Source organism: Ostrinia nubilalis, chromosome 19 (assembly GCF_963855985.1).
Source record: "Ostrinia nubilalis chromosome 19, ilOstNubi1.1, whole genome shotgun sequence".
Classification (NCBI taxonomy): Eukaryota; Metazoa; Arthropoda; class Insecta; order Lepidoptera; family Crambidae; genus Ostrinia; species Ostrinia nubilalis.
This window is the reverse complement of record NC_087106.1, coordinates 5,202,393-5,226,336: the sequence shown is the minus strand read 5'-3', so window position 1 is coordinate 5,226,336 and position 23,944 is coordinate 5,202,393. Positions and strand designations below refer to the sequence as shown.

General features: G+C 35.9%; 1 protein-coding gene and 1 long non-coding RNA gene across 2 annotated transcripts in view; one reads left to right on the top strand and one right to left on the bottom strand.

Annotated features, from left to right (window-relative positions):
• The window catches only part of LOC135080929 (N-alpha-acetyltransferase 15, NatA auxiliary subunit), a 106,307-nt gene that overhangs the window by 59,828 nt on the left and 22,535 nt on the right, over positions 1 to 23,944 (bottom strand). The gene's annotated exons all lie outside the window — the stretch shown is intronic.
• On the top strand, positions 4,340 to 7,721 carry LOC135081090 (uncharacterized). The gene is made up of 2 exons (XR_010259123.1): positions 4,340 to 5,400; positions 7,359 to 7,721. It is a non-coding gene; the product is annotated as an uncharacterized LOC135081090 (long non-coding RNA).

Here is a 23,944-nt window from a genome sequence, read left to right as displayed (position 1 = left end):
ATAACCTGCCCAGGAGTATGAAAAATAATTGTACCAAGTATCGTTCAAATCCGTCGAGTAGTTTTTGTTTCTATAAGGAACATACAGACAGACAGACAAAAATTTTACTGATTGCATTTTTGGCATCAGTATCGATCACTAATCACCCCCTGATAGTTATTTTCAAGATATATTTCATGTACAGAATTGACCTCTCTACAGATTTATTATAAGTATAGATATGGCACAAAAATTTAGAATTTCAGAAAACTTAACGACTATTTTAGCTTGGTGCGTTTGATAAATGTAAAACAGATACCTATAAATGAGAGAAATTGGTCGAAAAATAATTTTCACGCATACGAAGTCGCCAGCTTGACGTAACCGCAAAAGACCTTGATTTAAAGTATAAGATAAATAGAAAAAGAAACAGTATTCCTAGAAGTGAATAGCAGCCATAAAACGTTGAATGTCATCTAATCACTGGTCAGCAACATGAAGATTAACTATAAAAACAATCAAAGCAGACGCGCAGACAAGAGTCACGAACGCCGCGCCAAAAGTTCGCAGTTACAAAAAACCAATTACAATAAAATCGTGGTTTTTCCCCATAGCCAGAGCCACAAAAACTACATGTTCAGTGTACATATTTATACCATGATAAATTACTACATTCCACTAATGATAATACAATAAAACATACTGAAGTTATTTTGAGTGTTCGCTAATGAAGCCAAATTAATAATCATAATGAGGAATGTCATATATACGTGACGATATGTAGGTTTTTCCGAAGAAAAATATAGGTATTAATTTAATGTAGGTACTAGAGTAGCCAATACGATATTCACAATGTTAAGTTTAGGTTCGTTTCATGGGCTGCATTACTTACTACCTTAACTCTTAAAGTATTAAATGGTACACAGTCTAAACATTGAAAGAATCATATAACGGGACTATTGCCACCTATCGTTCCCACCGCTGCAACTCCTGAGTAGCCAGGAGGATCTACAGCTTGACCGCCAATAAAAACCCAACCAGTGAAGCTCAAGTTTGTCCCGGGGGAAAGTTAAACTGTCATTGGACCTGCAACGAAATTAATCAGAAGAACATAGGAGGAGTTCCATGTTAAGATTCGACTTCCCTCCACTACCAATAATCATATAAGAATTTTCGGCAACTTCCATACCCACACATGCGGCTATCGGCGGTTACACAAATGTCTTACAAACCTTATATTGCAGATAGCGAGGCATTAGACGGTAATGTAACATCGGGAAATGGAGCAGTTGCTGCCCCGTGATTACATGTTGAAATGCAAGCGCAAGAATAAAAACTATGCGCATAAATACGCAAATACGGGAATTACGAATAGAAAACTCGTTTGTGACAGGGATTCCCAATATCGAAGCCCCAAAACACCAACCTTTGAACCCCTCTTCAAAATGTAACCATAAGAATTACCTACCCTTTACTAGAAATGCGCGGAATGCAAAATTTTTGTGTGGTAGTTACATGCACCATACATTTATTGGATTAATAATTTCATCATGTAATTTAGAAAGCAATCTAACGAAAGCTTGAAAACTACTTTATAGTAAGTTTTAAATCTATTAAACTCCTTTTTGAAACTTTTTAATGGCTATTAGTTAAGCACTGAATTACAACAATTTTACTTTTTATTACTGCACATTCTTTGTAAAATAATTTATAATAATAACCAGTTTAACTTCAAATGTAGATGACGAAGCAGTTTCATCTCGCTATTCTTAGTGAGACCACGGAAAATAACTAAAGTAATTTTAAGTTCTGAATGATACATCAACTTTTAAGATAGCTGTCAATTCGTGATAATCGTTTTATTATTATACGAGTGCATATTGAAGGTTCTCTTTTGAATTTAAAGTGCATGGCTTCATGAATATTGTCACTGTCAAATTGATTAGTTCCACAGCTGGATTTGGTAAAACAGTTTGAATTTACTTAATTTTACGCTGATAAAAATAACAACAGTAACTAAAATGTGTGAAATCATCAACATATTGTTTTAGTATCTGATAAGAGAATCAATTTCTCTTAGAAATTACGAAATTAGTCACAAGCTCAACTCAATCCAGTTTATCTTTGTTTCCTATCCTTCTAAAGAATAGAATCGCTGCAATCTAAGATGGAATGGCGCGAATTTTCCGCCATTTGCAATTGCTTTTCGCGGCCATGTTTGTGGGAAGAGGCGGGAAAGTGGAAAGTGGTCGGGTTATCATCTCATTGTCAGTGTCGAGACTGTCATTGTCTCAGACCGCGAGCTTCCCGTGTGAAAATTGTACCACGATCTTGTGGCGAGTGGAAGAGGCTTTATTTTATTATAAACATTTGTTTATATTAACTGACGCGATGAATCAAAAAAAGCTTGAGCTAGTACAAAACGCTTAACTATGACAATTTATTAAGAATTTTACTTACATCTTCTTCTTGTCGTGTCGACAACAAACGTACACAGTGTCAGCCCAAAACTCCGCTACAAAAGTGGCGTTGTCAGTAGCATTCATTAAATCTTCCTGTGTGCAGTTGTTTGGGCACGGAGGGCACGACATCATGTGCTTCATCGACTGTACAACACAACCACACTTGCACTTCAAGTTTGAACCACATGAATTATTATTATTACAAAAGGCTGAATTCTTTCCAGTTATTCCGCGTTTAGTTCCATGTAAAGCCGGGCATTTCTCTGCGCATCCACTTCTCAAGTTTTATTACGATTAGCGATCGGCCACAAAAACTGGGCTCCATCGACAATGCTCTATCGAGAGTGAACTTGCATGTTGATTCATTGCTTTTTATGACGGTTCACTTTATTTGCCTTTCCCGTGGTTATTGGATTTCCACTGTTTACTGATCATTTAGAACATGGATTAAAACAAACTGGACTCTACAGCGTGTCTTTTTTAGGTTATTTTTCCTGCGAAGCTATTTATGTAAATGTAACCATCAAAATTGATTTTGGTACATAGGAAAAATGACTTACAGACTTAGATCATATAGACGCCTTGAGTAAATCAAGTCAAAGCTTCAGGTCTGAGCTATACAGCTCAGTTTAAGTATAGATGTATTATCGCGACAAATATCTTAGAATGTACAGTTCGCGACAAATATACATTTGTCGCGAACTGTACATTCTAAGATATACTGTAAAGCATTGATTTGTAACGTATATTTATGACAAGTCGTGAGAGACAACTATTTTATTTCATACCTGTCTGTCATCCGGAATATTATTAAAGAAAACAATGTATCCAACAAAACAGGCAATGTTGTTTCTCAATAAATAACGGTTATCTATCAAAGAGCAATCGCCATTACCTGTATTATGTTTTGCAATGTTTGCTTGTCTTGCTTTCTGCTACAAGCGGGCCAAATTACAGGTATCCACTAAACAAGGTTTGTAACGTGGAACATAATTTCTGTATCACTGCGAGACGTTAACAGAATCGATCATTTACATGTCGATTGTTACTATTACCTTGGCCGGGAGTGTACTACAATAACTGCATGAGGATTGAAAGTTTAAAATGGCTACAACATTGAACATTATGTATTTTATTCAAAGTATATCACTCTAAAATTGAATACAGGATAGTTACGAGAAAAGAAGTAGACAGATGGGTTGGCAATAACTCATAGCTCATAGTCTTATTATGAATAGGTATAAGTACACTCGTGAATAGAACATGTCCGTCAGTAATTGGTCTAAAATCTAAATATTGGGACTCAATCAATCAAAGGGAATATATGCTTGAATTAGCCCATAATAGTCTAACTAAAGTGATGACACTTAAGCTTTATCATTAGCATATCGGGTCATTTCTTAACTATGCAATTTTTTAACTTGCTTTTGACTGTGATTAGGGAACTTTTCTTCACGATATGGTGTAACGGTTAGCGTTACCGCTGACGTTATCTTAGATCTAAATTCTAATTTAATTACTATTATCTACCTAAATAAATAAACTTTAATAATAATATATCTAAATCTACGTAAACTACCTAACTAAATAACTTAATTAAATAATTTATATTGTTCTACACTAATAAATTAAATAAAATAATGAATCTACAAGCAAACCCGCGCGAAACAAGTTGTTAAATATTTCTTTTGTTCTCTGTCGAGCGGGCGGGCTGTTTTTATGCATGCGCAAGCGACGCGCCTACGGCCGCGATGCTCCCGCCGCGTCTCCTAGTCCGAGCCAGAGCGTTAATGAGCACGGACGTATCGCTGTCCGTCACCGCCGGACCCGCGATGTACGTAACTTTATAAAACTCCAAAATGTAATCGCGTATTCGTGAACCCCGCTACCGGGTGAGTGTTGCAAAAGTATTTTTAATGTCTAGATTTTATACTTGTGCTAAATGTAAGTACCTAGCCGCCATTTTGTTCTTGAAATGTGCAATCCATGTGCTCAGTGTATCTGGACGATGTCATTTCGTAATTTTAACTGTTGCTACAATTGTTACTCGTAATATTTTACATCTTATTACATAATAAAATATTAAATGAATCGATTTTACGAAATGACATCGACACGTCATGACCTTTGTATGACCTTGTTCGTACTGTAACGACACTCATTCCAAATTCTATTTAATTTGCTAAATTGAACTATTCTGATTTAATTCTACTGTTCTAATTATTCTAAATTATTGCCTACCTATATTGTTCTATAAATTAATTGCCTACATAGATGATATGCTAAATTATTTTCTACCTACATAATTTAATATTCTGCCTACTTCACTTCACCTTTCACTACTGTAATTCTGTTTGACTGCCACATCATTACATCACCATTTATTACCAAAATCATTCCATCTGCTTCGCTAGTATTTTGATGTCGCAGTCAAACGGACAAAAGCTAGCAACTGCTTTAGTGTCCGCTTTGATTCGCAGGGTTCACGTTCACCTACATCTTCTACGCCTACCTACTACACCATGCATGGTCACCACTGCCGAACCTACCACCTGGCTCTTCAACCCGGCAGAGCTTCCTGCCGTGTCGGACGGCCCGTGCGCACACTCTAAGTGGCCCTACACCACAGTGCGTACGGCCCTAGCCGTCTGGCGCGTCGACGACTCTGCGGGCCTACCAACTCGAAGAACCAACCCACATCACCATCAATGCTAGCGAGGACAGTGGTTTGAATATACTACCACCGGTGACGAATCTCGTGCGATACGATAGTTTGCTCGTAACCCACACCCTTAAGGTCTCTTGCTACTTAATTCTTAATAAATTATACTTGTTAACCTAAATTATCTTTTATTTCTCTAACTATTAATCTAAATTCAATCATGTCACAGCTCCTAAAGCTCTAACCGTGACATTGGCGCCCATACCGGTCTATTCTATCGCACTTGAGACGTTACCAGTGAGTTTTACTTGTAATAAATGGTTATTCTTGGTGTTGGCATTCAAATAACTTAGTTATAAGATTGTAACTAATATTGTAATCTCTGTGTGGTAGTACTAAACTTGTAATTTTTTGTGGAGAATAGCTACACTATTCTACCTACTATAATTTTCTAAAATATAAAATGTATCTACCTACATTTTAAAATATTAACTAAATTCTACCTACCTTTGGTAATATAATTTAACTTTTACTACTACCTACCACACATAGATTTTACTTTTGTTAAACTAAATTGTAATGCTTATTGTCTTATTGTGTAAATTGCAACACACACCCGCGTGCCTACCTAGTATTTTTTTATATTACGTACTCGGTAATTCTAATCTAAAATATATATTTAACTTGTAACTGAAAACGTTACTTCTAAATAAACTATTAAATTAAATTATAAATTGTAAATACTACTAAAAATAAACAATTTATTATACCTACTCGTATCTTACCTACTGGTATCTCTTAAACCTATAATTGAAAATCTACCTTAATTAAAAAGTCTAAAACTATTTTTAACTGTCTTGTCTGACGCACCATCTAAAATGGATTGCAAGGTACACTCTACTTAGTACCTCTTTGCATTGCTTAGGACTTAAGATAGGAAGTTGTTGGGTGCAGCAGTTGCTAAACAACTGCGCATACTTGTAATTAGCTGTAGTCTACCCTACAGATAATATTCCGACCTCTTCATTAAATAATGGTTATCTTATGACTTTCTCTAAATCTTAACTTAATAAATCTTGTGAGTATTATGAGATCTACTAAAAATCATATACTCTGTACGTCAGGTTGCAAGTAAACAGACCTAAAATGTTTATTTTGTTAGTCAGACTCAAGATTAGCTAGTACAGTTAAGATAGCGGATTTTCCTTAGGTAAAATCCTACCGTAAAAAGGGGGATATGTAACGGTTAGCGTTACCGCTGACGTTATCTTAGATCTAAATTCTAATTTAATTACTATTATCTACCTAAATAAATAAACTTTAATAATAATATATCTAAATCTACGTAAACTACCTAACTAAATAACTTAATTAAATAATTTATATTGTTCTACACTAATAAATTAAATAAAATAATGAATCTACAAGCAAACCCGCGCGAAACAAGTTGTTAAATATTTCTTTTGTTCTCTGTCGAGCGGGCGGGCTGTTTTTATGCATGCGCAAGCGACGCGCCTACGGCCGCGATGCTCCCGCCGCGTCTCCTAGTCCGAGCCAGAGCGTTAATGAGCACGGACGTATCGCTGTCCGTCACCGCCGGACCCGCGATGTACGTAACTTTATAAAACTCCAAAATGTAATCGCGTATTCGTGAACCCCGCTACCGGGTGAGTGTTGCAAAAGTATTTTTAATGTCTAGATTTTATACTTGTGCTAAATGTAAGTACCTAGCCGCCATTTTGTTCTTGAAATGTGCAATCCATGTGCTCAGTGTATCTGGACGATGTCATTTCGTAATTTTAACTGTTGCTACAATTGTTACTCGTAATATTTTACATCTTATTACATAATAAAATATTAAATGAATCGATTTTACGAAATGACATCGACACGTCATGACCTTTGTATGACCTTGTTCGTACTGTAACGACACTCATTCCAAATTCTATTTAATTTGCTAAATTGAACTATTCTGATTTAATTCTACTGTTCTAATTATTCTAAATTATTGCCTACCTATATTGTTCTATAAATTAATTGCCTACATAGATGATATGCTAAATTATTTTCTACCTACATAATTTAATATTCTGCCTACTTCACTTCACCTTTCACTACTGTAATTCTGTTTGACTGCCACATCATTACATCACCATTTATTACCAAAATCATTCCATCTGCTTCGCTAGTATTTTGATGTCGCAGTCAAACGGACAAAAGCTAGCAACTGCTTTAGTGTCCGCTTTGATTCGCAGGGTTCACGTTCACCTACATCTTCTACGCCTACCTACTACACCATGCATGGTCACCACTGCCGAACCTACCACCTGGCTCTTCAACCCGGCAGAGCTGCCTGCCGTGTCGGACGGCCCGTGCGCACACTCTAAGTGGCCCTACACCACAGTGCGTACGGCCCTAGCCGTCTGGCGCGTCGACGACTCTGCGGGCCTACCAACTCGAAGAACCAACCCACATCACCATCAATGCTAGCGAGGACAGTGGTTTGAATATACTACCACCGGTGACGAATCTCGTGCGATACGATAGTTTGCTCGTAACCCACACCCTTAAGGTCTCTTGCTACTTAATTCTTAATAAATTATACTTGTTAACCTAAATTATCTTTTATTTCTCTAACTATTAATCTAAATTCAATCATGTCACAGCTCCTAAAGCTCTAACCGTGACAATGGGCCAAAGAAATTATGAAGGTAAAATGGTAACTGATGTAATAATGTGATAGTGTAAGTATACCTACACTAGATCAGCAGTCTGGCTCGTGATATTCACTATACAAATAAATGCAACTATATAGCTTGCTCATAAAATTATAATAGCAATCATTCAATACAACAGCCAAATCACAGAAAAAAGTCACACAGTCAAACCTTATACAGAAGTCATTAATTTTAATTGTATGTTGTTTCTTTTTCAATATTTTCTGACATATAAATTTTATGCCATCACAATAAAATTATAGAGTCGGAATTATGTTGTAAAATCCCCATTATCTGGTATTTAACGAGCCAAAACAGTCGCCTAAGCGAATTCCCAAAAAACTTATACTAATACCGAATATTTCCCGTCTGCCACCGATTTTAGATGATAATTCGTTTATGGGCCATAAATCACAAGAGCTTTTCCAAAATTAATGGTCGGCGTATATCGCTGACAGAAAACGATATATTGGTGGACTTTTGAAGACAAAAAAGAAACTCGTATTTTATTTTGTGGGAAAAGTATTTAGATTGGTACTTTTTCTGTCCGCTTTTTTTATAAAACAACAAGTAATGTGACTAAAGTCTAAACATAGAGCGTTAATTTTTCTAAAAATGGCTGTAATTTAAATGGAAACAGTAACCTTGAAAACAAAACAAAAGACCATAAACTTAATATGGTCAGGCCAAATTCGGCATGACCACAAGGTATTCATCGTGTGATGGTGTGATGTGAGGTCGCATGATGGACGGGCACGACGATAATAAAATCACAGCAAAAAATCATGTTAAAAGCAGGACGTGTTCTCGTCTTTAAATAAGGACATGGTGCTTATGTTTATGCAAACTATGACAGCCGTTTTATTTTCGTAGAAAGCTATGTATGATTATGATAAACTTTACAAGCGTTTGACTGATACTAATCACGATAGAAACCAATTATTTTTGCCTGTAATGAGTGAGTGACTATCAATTATCGGTTTTCCTTTTGGAGCAATCAAACACTCGATCCATTTATGATACTGTCCTAACTCCTATCCCGTAAAATCTTGTACATCAGAAACTGGAATAAAAATAAAAATCTGACAGTAAATCCCACTTTAATGAGGTCAATTCTAAGCTTTTAACTTGGCACGGCAATTTGGAAAAAACTGTATGCCTCAGTCAAATCTCGAAAAAAATCGTAGTGATCGTTAGTCAATGTCAATGCCGGTATCTTGCGGCGCTTATTAGCAAATAGATCCACTAAACTTAAAAACAAATTATTAAAATTAGAACATTCGCTCATCTGCTTAAAGTAATCTATTTTTACCGCTAGTTTGACAAGTGTAACTTAAAACGCAATAGTTATTTTCGCACAGCTCAAAACATGTTTTGTGAAGTTAAAGCATACAAAACTAAAAGAAACCAAACTACACTGGTCTGCAAAACTAAATATACTTTTAAGATTGATATAACTTTTTAATTACACAAGATTTGCTTCCGAAAGGAAATGGACTTGAAAATAATTCACTATATTTAAAAGCTTCATAGAAAGCTGGTAGTTTGCTAGAAAACGTTTTGTATTTTATCTCAAAATTTTATAAGTAGTTAAAAAAAATATACATTTTAAAAGTGTAGTTGGCTACATACTTAGCTTTGCAGGTCAGAATAGTAATTTGTAACGTGGAGTCATGTCTGTAACGATCAATCATATTAGGATCGATATTCTGCATGCACACTCGCAAGGTCAGCTTTAAATAGTTTTTACTGCTGACAAACTAGTTTGACTGTTTGTTTCATACACGGACTTACATAATGCCTATTGGTAAAAAAATGCACATAATTTACCAGCATAGAATTATCATAATACCTGTGCAATGTCATAATAAATCATTACTTATTTCAACAATATACTACGAATAAATTTTAAATACTACGTCGGTATCTAAACTTTTTACGTAGACGATAGCACATCACACATGCAAAATTAAAAATAAAACATGTAAAGTACAGCCTTGACATAAAAACACACATCCATTCAATTCCAGGTATCATAAACTGATGATTCTCTAAGAAAACTTCGTCGATTTTATAATAGTTCAAAGGTTATTAAAAATATAGTGGTAATAATTGGATTTGTCTCCAAGAGAGCCAACCTTTTGACGTCAATGTATATTATTATGCTGATTTTAATACATTTTTATTTTCTGATTAATGTCGCACACACACGTGAGTTCATTTCAAGATAGCAGCACGTTTTCGATCAGATCGGATCGCGTGATCAGAATGGCCTATCTGTCAGCCAGTCGTCTAAGGTCGGGACCGCTGACATATGCAATTGTTGTTCCAATGCTGGGCAAACGCATTCCACTACCAATCTCATCACTATCAGCATCATCAGGTCATTCAGTCTCAACTGCAGCAGCACGACCCTCTCTAATTCACCAGAGAGAAATAGAAGAGGATAAGCGCAGCGTGAGACGTCCACTCTAAAGGTTGAAAGATGACCTACCGGCCAATCTGGAAGTCATTGGGGGAGGACAGTTGGGGATGTCATGTTGCTGAAATGATGATGAAATAGAGGTCCACACTCCACCACCACTCTAAAGGTCTTGTGGTTATTTGAAAATGTAGGGCGTTAATGTTCCCTGTAATTAACGTATTTATTTATTACCTTATATGACCAACTTACGGACGGATATAGTCAATTCGAGGGCTGGAAAGGTTTACACGGCCGAAACCTCATAAAGCTGTTACATTCCGAGTTATGCCGCTGTTCAAATTGTAATTAAGTTTGAGCAAAATTATACATTATAATTACATTGAATAAACGTAATTAAATATGAGAAATGCAAGTCTAAGAGCTATTTACGACGAATGACGATTGACTTGTTGCAAGAAACGTTACTTTGTTTACTAATAGGAAAAGATACAAAAGACTCGAACCTTCCACGGCTGCTGTCAGGCTATTTCCATCAAAGAAAATACTTTGAGAGTTATTTTAACAAATAAACTAAATAAAAATTCCTTCCGATAGATTAATTTATTTAATGTATTTTTAGACCGTTGCCTTTTAAGTGTTATTGAAGCAGCAGGATTTACTGATATTGAAAGATTCAATTTATAATTATTTGTTTTTCTTCAATTATTATTTAAAGATTCTTCTCAGATCCGCGTTGATGGACATGCGTTTAAATAATTCCGCTCTATTTGACACGACAAAATGGCGCAACACGTTATTAATTGAAAAAAGTAATGTGGTGCAATCCGTGCAATGATGCTGGCATATATTGAGTTTAAGGCCTATTGTCCAGTGTCCACGAATTTGTGAAGTGGCGTGAAGATTTGTGACGTGGCGTGAAGTTGATATGAAGCTATATTAAGCAGGGTACAAGTAGGTAAGTATTCGTATTCGTAATTATTATTTCACCGAATATTCGGTAAATGTCTACTATTCGGCGAATACGAATATTCGTATTCGTTGCATCCATAACAGTAATCCATAACACGAATGTAAATTAAAAAAGTTAAAATTCCTGTATGTTGTAAAAAAAATCATAACTCGAAAACTATCAAAAGTCGCAGTGATTCGGGTAGCCCTAGTGATGCTTTACCTTTGGGCTTCGACTTAACACTACTTTTTGGGAAACCCTGTATAAACTTTCTTCCGTCAAATTTTTCGTTTCAGAATCTGTCCGTGAAGAATTCAATGAATGAATTTGGTAGCAGCCCTGCTGTATTCGAATCTCTTACTTAATTATTGCCTTACATAATTCGGTTATTCACACCCGTCAGTAAACGAAGCATCACTTGCGCTATCACCAGCACAGAGGTCAATACAATTATAGCTAATAGGGACAAGGGCCTATTTGAACAGTGATAAAACTTTCCAGGACTAACAGACAAACAAAGCATTCTTATGTGATAATGATTCAGTATCGAAAAGCATTTAATTAAAGGTACAACTATAGGTTTGCTTAGTAAATAAAGTAGCGCCAAAGCAATTAATATTAATTTATTTTAGGGTAATCATTTATACACTTAAGTACCTGCAATAAATACTCAATACTCTCCCACAAACTGCGCTTTCCCTAACAATAATCTTAAGGATACGCAAACCTCATTTCTATGACTGAACCCATTAAAAGATTGTAAATCGAATTCTCTCTAGAAATGTACGAGTAATTTATATTTACAATGCCTTTATATCGGAGCAATTAAGTCCAGCTGGGAGTTAAGGCTCTTACACATAAACATAGTGCGACGATTCGTATAGTGGAACTATACGACATCGCAACGTGCCACCTCAATATTGTCTATCATCTTTGAATATTGAAAAAGCATGACAGGTCGATCCACAGTGATTCGAGTAGAACAAGCTAGCTGGACAATATTATTTTTTTACTTTAATGTGTTTAATACACGCATTACTTACTTTTTTGTGCAATTTAAGATTAATTAGGCTTGTTATTATAATTATTATAGGTAGGTTTGAAAAAAAAATTTTTTTTGGTAATAAAATATTTATTTCCTAAAATCAAGAGAAACAGACTAAAAAGGAAAGAAGAAACTAACTTTACAGTATAATAATAATTGGTCTTATGATGTATTAGGTGTTAAAGTATGAAATTCCCGTTTTTTATGGAGAATTTAATGAAAATCAATTTTTCGATATAAACATTTTTGCGATTTATATGGAACAAAGAATCTCAGTTTTTTTTAATTTAGTGGGTAGACTGGGACAACATTAATGACTTGCCAAGTTGCTGTGGCCAGCAGACATTTGCGCTGCAGCTTCAGCAGCCAATATCAGTTCTCAAGTACTTCTTGAGGAAATGAGGTCTAAAAGTCTTCTTCTTTTCGTCTTTTTGCTGGACTCGTCGAACTCTTGGAGTGGTCGTCCAGGTGTAGAATCTTTCGACGTGGAAGACTGAACTTTATGAACAGAAACATGTAACACTATGGCTCCGGAAATCCACTCAGTTTTGTTTTTCATGAAGCGTTCCCTGTTTTGCCGTATTTCGTCCATTGAAATGAAATTGAAATGCGACTGATGCTATTCTTCAACTCTCTCAGCGAATTTTCGTGATCCCAATACATCACATTTTGAGAATATAAATTAAAAATCATGCTATTCTGGTCACTTTTTCAATGTTTTAATCATTAATCAAAAAACTTGATTTTTTATTAATCTGAAAAAATAAAATTGTTGTGCAAAAGTGTGCAAACTGAAACTGGTATATTTGAATACTAGAGGGTTACAGCTACAATATACACTCGACATCAAATAAATCGCACCTCCCGCGACAAGCATTTTCAAACGTATGCTTCCCCACTTCCCACCAATATTCGTACCATTTGAAAGCCTAGTTCTAACCTTCATTTCATTAAAGGAAAGGTTTTTACCCCAAAAATGTGTCTTTAGAAGGATCCAAAGTCACTTCTTAAAAAAATAGGTAGTTACGCTAGAGCCAAATTTTATGGCTATAAAACTGTTAAGTTGGGATTAATCGCTATCCATCTGTTAAAGAGGACACGTGAGATCATTATTTGGTTTTATAACCATAAAAATTGGTCTAATTGATCCCATAGGTGGGCCCAAAGTGAGGTATTTTTTCAAGTCACATTTATGGTATATGTTAATCATTTATTAAGAAATTATATGTATTTTTCTTTAAGGATATTTATTGGGCTTTCAAATAACACCAATATTGTTGGGGCACCATGATTGTGTCAGAAGAAAATCGTTAAAGTTCGCGTCGCGGAAGGTGCGGTTTATTTGATGTTGAGTATATATAAATTCCAGACTGGGGTCAAGCGGGGGCATACAACTTCTAGTCTTCCAAACATACAATTTCGAGAAAAATATAAAGGTCAACATTTCGCCATACTTTTTAAAACTATGAGCATTATTATGCACCTTATTGTACAGAAAATAAAAAGTACTTACCCTTATCTTCAAAATCCATCACACAAATATTTGGTCACCATAGTAAAAAATAATGTCAGGTGTTGTCGAAAGTCGAGCAAAATTAGGAATTAAAAATTACACTATCCTCATATCCTCACTTACCATGTTAATTACTCACGACTAGGTAATTAACAAAGTAAAAAATTGTGGAATCCTTAATGTCTGGGATGTTGTTTATCGTTTTTTATAAACGATAATCAGAAATTCAACAATGACTTTTGTCCAGCTAGCTTGTTCTACACGAATCACAGTGCGATCGAAGGAGGGCGCCGTGAGTGTCTACGATTCGACGTCGGATAGTGGAGCGCGATATGGAAATCATTCTCCCCCAATGATTCTACGCTATGTTCAGCGGTGGACGTTCTGTGGCTGAAAAGATGATGATAGTGAAACGACGCGACGTCGTATAGTGGATGTGTAAGAGCCCTTAGTAACCTGTTCAGCTAGACCCGAACCCTTTCGCTCGGCCAGCATTGAAATAGATCGGGTTTCTACATCCCGGAGACTTTCTATCGCTACCGTTCGCGGGAACAGGCTTGCGTAACCGCTATGCAGCTAAATGCTTTAATAGAGATAAAAGAAAAGTGTTTAGTTGCTTGCTACACAGCTTAAGCTCGCATTAGTGTCGTATACAGGCGGATGAAACGTTTCATTAATTAGTTTAAGCTTTTTTAATATGTCAACATGACAGCAACCTTGAATCTGTTTTTGTTAAAACTTGTTCTTATTATTTTTAGTTTTTTTTTTATCTATACTGGTAAAGGAGAAAATGTAGATTAAACTGTGATATAATTAATTCGAAAAGCGTGTGAGCCGCCGACGTCTCACGCGATCTTCAAGGCAAAGAGACTAATTTAGAGAACTAAACTATAATTAATTAACATTAATCGGCAGTTATCTCCCTGATCTGTGTTCATTAAATCTAAGATTTGTTGGTGATTTTTATTTTTGCCTCCAGGATTTTCTGTGACCGTCCTAATAAATATTCTAGTGTTTAAAATATTAGAGCTTGCAGGGTCTGCTTATAAATACGGACTGTAGAAACTTGTAGAAATTATGGGCCTTGCAAAGAATTTCCTTTGTAGAAAATACCGGCATTGCAGAATGGCTCTGTAATCTTGTCTTGCCTTTAATGCTTAGAAATTTTGCTGGTGTTTTTATTAAATTGTTATGATACCTATTTATAAATGAATCAAACCATGAAGTTATGCTCTGCTTAGTCACAGCTGTAAAAAATTTAGTTTCAGTGAAAGTCCTAAATGAGCAAATAAAAAAGTGTTAATTTTATCATATTTATCAAGTTATTCAGCAATTTCTAGATTCCGTAATCGCGGTAGCATTTGGCAAGGTTGGCCTTATTTGTTCCATGTCAAGGACCGTATTCTGAAACGACGCCCAAAGTTCGATTCAAACTCGAGCATAGATTCCAAATATTGAAACTTGATTCGTGACACCGACCTATAGACTAGACACCAATCAAACATACTTGATGCTTTTGAAATACTACACATGGTGAGAACTTTCAAAACTGGAGAAGTGGCTCAGGGTAGCATCTTGCTACAGTGATCATGTTCTGAATTCTAAACCTTTGACCAACCTTATTTGCTGATTGCACTCTTGGCAGAGTCCCCGGATTTCACATGATCCGCTTTCAAGTAAGTCCTCCACAACTTTTTAGCATTCTTCGCGTCATTCTTAAGATTTTAACGATTTCATCGTAACTCCTTAGGTCTCGTATCCTGGTACCTTGACAGAATGGCAAACAAGCGGCCATTATTGTGCGCTATCTGATTATCTCGTGGAGGGACCATAAATCTCAGGGCGGACACAGGTGTCCTTGGCAGACGACAATATTTGGCGGCAAACCAAAAAAACTTGAAATTATTTGTTGCTGCAGTCTGCGACGCAGATTCCATGTTCAGGCGACGGTGATCAAGCTAAATTGGTTACTTAACGAGTTGTTATTGGCTATATCGCAATAGAAATGTATATTCAGATGTGCTGTAGACTATACTTCTGTTCAGGATGCGTTCAAGACACAAATTGTTTCAAATTCGAGCGTTGTTGTTTAGTTGATCAACAACAAAACCCAGTTAGTTGAGATACTAACTTAACGTTATTATTATGACCAAATAGATAAACAGCTAAATAGGAATTCAAAGGATATTAAAATTCGTAAAAACATATGTATCAAGGTCAGTCACCAACAAATAAAGAATCACAAGAAATGTATCAAACTAATCTACGTCAAGATCAAAACCAGTATACGTATATTTACATCTAGATCTGGTTTCCAGAAAGTTCTACGCACCTAATCACAATAACTAAGCCTAGGCGCAGACCACCGACTTTTAGTTGGCCGATAGTGGGGCCCGAACCTAATTTGTATGAAGAATCGGTTGATACCAAATCGGTGTAGTGTGCGCACTTTCATACATGTCCATACTGATTAACAGCCCGACCCAACCATCGGCCAACTAAAAGTCGTTGGTCTGCACCTAGGCTTAATCGTTCCGGATGATACATAAACTGCGGAGTTAAGTTCTGACACGCGTAATACTGGCAGCTCGCGTGGGTACCCATAAATTGGTACACATAAAACGAATCCGAATTTATAATGTGTCACAACCTCACAACTATAGAAGGTTCCGTTCTTCAATAGTTATCACTTTGATTATGTATCAAAAGTGATACTTTAATGAATAAATTCTTTACGTGGTAACAGAAAAAATTATACCCCTCTGATTGAAAGTCTGGATTATAGGTAAGTGTATGAATCTGCGACTCTACCAAATGCTATGTAGGGATAATTATATTCTTGATGAGCTCCGTGGCGATCAGCTAAATAGCTAAATGATGACCAGGAAATGATGCCAAAAATATTAAAATTGGTGTAGGCCAAAATACGGTGTAGCATTCATAGAACGTCGCTTAAAAATAACATAATACCCTCTTTTTGACTGACTTCAAAAAGTGGAGGAGGTTCTCAATTCCTGCTATGTTTCTCTTTACCCGACTGCGCCAGAAGATTTCTTTTCAAAGTGTTTTAGTAGATATGTATTAAAAATAAGTATTTTGTCTCATACCCATAGTAAAAGCTTTGCTTAGTTTGGGACTAGATGGCGCAGTGTTATTCCCAAGGATATTTATTGTTTACTAATTATTACTAGAAAGATATTGAAGTGCATGTTTTCGTGTGTGCCCCGGGAACCCCACAGAGGTGCGTGCGCCGGCGCCGGCAGGATCCGCGTACATCCCGCTCGTTTGCATTTTTTCATTCGACATGGTACACTCGTTTGGTATATTTTCTTCGCGATGTGGATCAGGGATGGCAGTAGCCATATGGCTTTTTTTAAATATTATTATTTTCCTCATTTATTTTTTAGTTAACTTTATTAGGCAACAGGCATATGGACACTTGATTTTAGCAATTCTATGTGCTATGTCGTTTACTTTGGTTCTCCTGCGGATCTCCTCATTTCTGATTCGATCACGCAGGGAAACTCCGAGCATAGCCCGCTCCATCACCCATTGTTCATTGTGGAAAACCTTGGGGGAGGCCTTTGTCCAACAGTGGACGTCATTTGGCTGAAACGATATGTACAGACACACATTTTTTTTTAGGATAACCAACAAGACAGACAAGTACAAGCAAAGTACATTAAGGAAAATATCTTATGTTTGATTCAATAATTATAAAATAGCAAACTTAAGGATCACAATGCGACAAAAATGAGCATAGAGCTTAGCAACTTGCAACCAAATCTCATATAAAATTAAAATTAAATGTGAATAAATGTAAGATGTTTTAGATACGTGCCAAGTATCCCTTGCCTTGACAAGGTGAGTCATACACTTAAAAAAAGTGTGCTCAAAAGGTAAATATTGCGATTAAAAAACATGTCAAAATTATTACTTTCCAAGCTTAATACCTAGTAAGTAGAATGCAATTTTTACAACAACTCAAGATGCATTTGCCATCCCTGAGCCAAAGCCGGCGAAATCCGCAATCTCGGCAGTGCGACGACCTTGTCCGCGGGCCGTTATGAATTATGGGGTATCCACACCCACACGGCCAGTGGACACGGTCCCGATGACCTTGGGACAACTGCCTTTGATACAAACATGAGTTTATTGTCTCTAATTATATGTTAATCATAGATAAACCACCGCTATTAACATTTAATAAGGACCCCAGTATTGAAGTGCTGTCATTTGTACAATAATATTGACAGACTATAAAAAGAACTGTTTTCTTCGATAACAGTTTAATCCTAATCAGTTAAACGGTTGAACTTGATACCGAGGGCTCTTCCAAACTCTACATGTAACTTAATTACAACGTTGTCTCTTTGCACACTAGTTGATCTGTTAAATTTTTTAAATTACATATTTTGCCCTAATTCGCAAAAAAACATCTAAAAAAAAGTAAAGTAAAAAATAAAAGACCAAACAAATATTCTTTCCATAGGTTTTCCCCGGATCCGAATCTAATGCAACGGTACGGTTTTTTCCCAACATTTATATCCACACTGCTTAGTTTCTTAAGGTAAAATCAGGATTTACCTACCTTATAATTAAAAAAATAATAATTATAAAATTGAATTGTGTTTGTTGTGTACCTTTCGGAAATAAAGTTTTATTTATTTATTTATTTCGCCTAATCAAGTTAAACTGCTATACGGATTTTTATAGGGTTTGTAGTATGATAATACTATTAAAAGCTCAGTCGGGACGTGCAAAGCCGGGGTCGCTAGTAAATAATATAGCTAGCCTCATAAAACGTGTATATTTTTATTATATTTCACAATAATTTGACATTGCTTATATTACAACACTCAGCACACTTTGTAAGGCCAATAACGTTCAATTTCAGAACTACCATAAGGATATTACGTTTGAATTATACTATGATAGCAAACGTTCGCTTAAATTAAATATTATTTACTGCATTTCTCGAGTATTGGGCAAGAAATCAACCAAGCATTTAGCACTTACAACATTCTGTTTGTTGACTCGACAAAAATGCGTTTCGCAAAATCAACTTTTACTTATTCACTATCACGAGTTTTCAGGATGAAAATATTACTAATATATCATAATATTATATTTTTATGTTCAGTGTAGTAGGTAATAGGGTCTGAACCCTGATATCAGAGATTATGGGCCGCTGCTTCTGAAATGGCCCAGTCTAATCAACTCGTATTTCATTACGATGCTAAATCGAATCAGAGCATTCAAAATTTAAAGAAAAGCACACAAAACATCACTTCACAAAACAATAATGTATAACCCAACATTAAAATAATCCTTTTGTAAAAACTTTCACAAGTCACGAAACACGTTGGAATTGGTACCCTTTAGAATTTAAAGGCCCCGTTATATTGTTTGCACGTGATAATTCGCGTTGCACAAACTATGCAGGAGGCGCTAACGCATCGAGATGTGCTAAAATACCCAACACTAATTAGAACGAGGTCCCTGATTTCAACACCACATGGGAACCACGAAAACTGTTGAACAATTGAATTAAAATCACTGAAGAATGTTGCTGGTCAGACGTACCATTTTTTATTTCAAGTAATTGGACAAAATTCTAAACCACGCATTCCATTGTTGCTCGTTAATAAGTATATACCAAAAAGGCTGTTTTTTCGTGTTGCAACACTAACAATGCTTGTATATTAAAATAGTAAGAGGAGTCGAAATGTAAACAATAAAACGTCAGTTTCGCAATGCAGTTAGTGCGGCGATGTCCATGGAATGCGTGATAAGTTGTTACAATTAATAACTATACCGTTTATCGCTGCCTAAATTTCAGTTGTATGCACAGTTAAATAGAGTACCGAGGTTAATAAAGTCGTAATATGGATTAGTTCGCTGATAAAAGTGCGGCATATGCCATTAAACGTGCCAATAAAGTATTAAATAAATCAAATATTTCTATATTAATTTTACACTAATCAGAATAACATCCACAAAATCGTTAATACCAATTTCGAGGAATGCACCATAGTGCTTTGTCACAAGATTTATGGAAGTTAATAATTAAACCAGTTCGCAAGCAAATCAAGTATACCGGCGCTTATTTGCGTCAAAATATCGGAATTTCAAGAATCTTACACACCTAGAATAATATGTGAGTTATTTACAACAAAAAACAACAAATCCGTTTCAAAACTAATAGAGCATCGCGACAGACGTCACTGAATAATTTTATAGACGTCTCGAATGTAGATTAGGTTTTTAACGATGAAAAATAAAGCTTCCAATGATAAACAATAACAAGATCGAATAGTAATGAGAAGTCGGACAAAAAACTCGCTATTCTAATCGTGAGAATCGAATCGAATTATTAAGTAAACGGCCGTAAATCGAAATTATCCTATAATTAACATGCGTTCTACTGAGGTGCTAATAGCGGAAATTGTTTTCAAAAGAAATAAAAAGATGACGTCTCAAACAACTACAACAAACATATAAATAATCAAGAAGCCTTGATGTTACAATGACAAGATTAAAAGAAAAATAAAATACATTTCAACAAATGAAGTGTGACAACACAATTAATTGATGTCGCAGTAATTACTAAAAAGGCAAATCGATCTGCAGAAGTGTAATCGTCGATTAATCATTCGAATCGAGATACTGCTGGCGACTGTGACCTAAAATGGAAACCAGGAAACAAAGAAACAATGTGTACGAATTCCATCGGGCAAAGGTTTAGGGCAAAAAAAGATATGAAAACTGGATGGGGTATTATCTAAACTTACGACGTCTCGTGCAACAATAAGATAACGATTACTCAATACACAATCGTAAAGTTTTGCGGTAAAAATAATCCGGAAACGCTCATATTGTCCGATTTTAGACCCAAAAAAGGTATGTGGGTTAAAAGTAACGAGAGCAATCGAAGATATAACCGCGAAACCGATTCTAAATATCGATAAGGCCGCGCCGAATCCGCGGGGTAATGATAAGATCGTATAAAAATAAGCAATGCACCCAAAAGGCGTCATGAATATTCGATTACGTAATTTAAGTGGACAGACGACGCCGACCGGCGCCTGCGCGGATGTTATGCGGTTTTACCGTGAACCTTAAATCTGCTTATAAATTTATTTAATCATGAATTTAATGCAAATGGATCTGTGCGTGCGTCACACTCGCAAGACAAAAATATCAACAGTGTTTATTAGCGACATTTCTTGTTAATAGATCGTATAAACGTGCATATTTTTAAACATTGTTATCACTGAAAACCATCTAGTTACTATGTTTTGCTAATAAGTTTTTGTTAAGCCACGTCTTAGTCATCTGTACTTCCTAGCCAAAGCCTTATAAGAGAAAAAATGTAAGAAAGGTCCCATCTTCACTAATATGACCATAACTCTTTTAAAATGACTTAGAGCAGAAAAATACAGAAATATTTTTATGAAATACTTCATTACTTGTCCAAAGACGAAAATACTTGATGCACCAGATATTTAATACCCCAACCTCCTAACCTCAAAATCTGAAATACCCCCGCATCGTTATGGTCGTATCATTGAATACATGCGTGCACATCTTACTGTACTGTACAAATAAGGCATTGTTTGGACAATCCTTACTTCTATAACTCAAAGAAATTAAGAGATAGGAATTTATTACCAAAATAATAATTGCCTTTTTGACCTAGTCCAAATCCTGACCTTAAAACAATTTTACGACCTTCATAATACACCACAGTCATTCGCATGATTAAATCCTAACTGACCTATGACCCAGAGGTCAACTCTTTGACTCATGTGACATTTTTTAGATTCCATAACCTAACAGCCATATAAAATTAATAAAGTTTTGTTTGAATAGGTCAATTTTGGTTTTTTGCAAATCTATGACTTTCGGCTGCTGTAGAAGTTTTTGAAAGCTTTTGAAAACCAAAATTATGACTTGTTTTTGAAGCAAAAATTAAGAAATTGATTAAACATTCTTCACCATATTATCAGTGATTATTAATTGTCTAGACTCTAGACGCCATAATATTCGGTAAAACCAGACACTGAATACCTCACCTCGTAACCTCAAAATGCGCAGTGCCATCGCGTTATGGCGATGCGCGCGCGCCGCTCTGGCGCGGAATGCGCACCACCCAAACACGGTTCGGGGAAAGAAGAAATAAAAATCGACAGAGGCTTACTGGAGCAATTTATGACCTTAACTGACCTTGTCTGACCTTTTAATTTAAAATGGCGGATGATATAAACAGTTGAATATGGAAATTAACTGGGACTTAATCTGCTACCCTTACCCCTAATGCCTCTTAGAAAAATTCAAATATTATTCGTATTACCTTCGCCTTTTCTTCTTAGTCGGAAAACGTCCAATGCACTAAAACTACAGTAAGAAAAAGGAAATTCCAAATATTTACTGCAGTCACAACAAAGTCAAATGTCAAAATTATATAATGTTGTATTTTCCTAACACAATGCCAATGTCACATAGATGACTACGAATTTTCCAAGAATGTTATATGCCTAACTAAACAATCGAGACTGCAATGGGCGCTTGGCTTGCTGACAAATGGTGATTCTTGAAAACAAAATGAGAGATTACATAGAGTAAGAGTAAGATTGCAACAAACCATAGAATACTTAAAGCAGCTCAAATACGGAATAATTATGTTAAAATTTTAAGTTCAAAAAGTAACACCATAAATAAAAATATAGGATTAGCTCAAAAAATTTATATCACTAAATCAAATATTCCAAATTTCCAATTATTGACGCATGCAAGGAATTTCAGTGAAAAAATCTAATGGCACCAATAAAAATAGATCCGGGTTGATAAACATAATTCAATAACATGTTGATAAGGAAAAAAAAACGGAGATAATATATGCAAATTGGGCACCGATGATGGCCAAGCGACCTTCCGAGGACGCCGCGGTGTCGATGACTCGGCGCTGGCGCAGCCACATCGCGGCTAGGGTGCTACACACTTATGCGGGCAGGCATCGTCGGTTTTGAAAAACTAATGCCCGTTTTCACCATCAATCCCTAATTTTTAAGTGACCCCTATGGTAACAAATAACAGGAATTTTGTTTAGTCACTTAAAAATTAGGGATTGATGGTGAAAACGGGCATAAGACGAACTGAGGAAACTTACTACATTAGTACCAGTGACGTAGCATTCCTTAGAAGGGCCCTGTATCAACATTTTGTTAAGGGTTCTAAATGACGTTTATTAATAGTTTTGTTGTATTCACACGTTTAAGGCACCAGTAGCTCGGGGACTGCGTATCATTGGAACACGGCAATAGAATAATCGCTGAAAAAGTGTAGTAATAAGGGATTATTATTACACTTTTTCAGCTCAGTGGATAGAGTATTATGTGCGGCAAAGCCGAGCGGCTTTTTCCCGAACATCCATCTATCTACATTTGACTTTTAGTAGCGGCTCTTTGCCGATAAATGCCGGCCCGCTTATGTGTGTAGCAACCCTAACAATCCGGTGACCGTGGTTTAGGGGAAGTGCATGCGCGAAAAATTGATGGTATGATGGTTAATAACTGCCAATCAGTATACATGGTACTTATAACACGTTTCATCCACGCGAAACGTGATTGTAAAAGACAAACATGACCTACGGTTCAGGTATTTTCCAACGGATTTTAAACATTAAAAAAAACGGATTTCCCATGGTTAATTAATTCACCTACCTAGCCTAACATTTGACGCTGATATATTATATCTATGGTGTTAGCGTATGTTGTATTAAATTAAAATGGAGAGAAATTTTACTTGAAAAGATATAAACAAATCTGTAAACAAGACTGTGTTTTCATCAAGGTATCTTTATGAATAATCACAATTGCATTCAGGCAACATCTTACATAACGCCAAAATAATGAGGTATTTAAATGTATTTTGTGTTCAAATAGTTCCAGGAATTCTTATTACAGAATCCGGTATACGTGACCGAATTGCGAGTTAATATGAGATATCCGCGTCGAAACCCTTACACCCGATGCATAATTCAAGCGCATACCTTGATCGAGTTGGCCTACGACATCCGCGTGCATCAGGGATCTCCCATCAATATTATTTAAGTGTTTAATCGAGCATCGGTTGTCGCACGTCACGCTGTGTATCTACGCCGCTTAGTACGCATGTGTGCGCGGGCGCA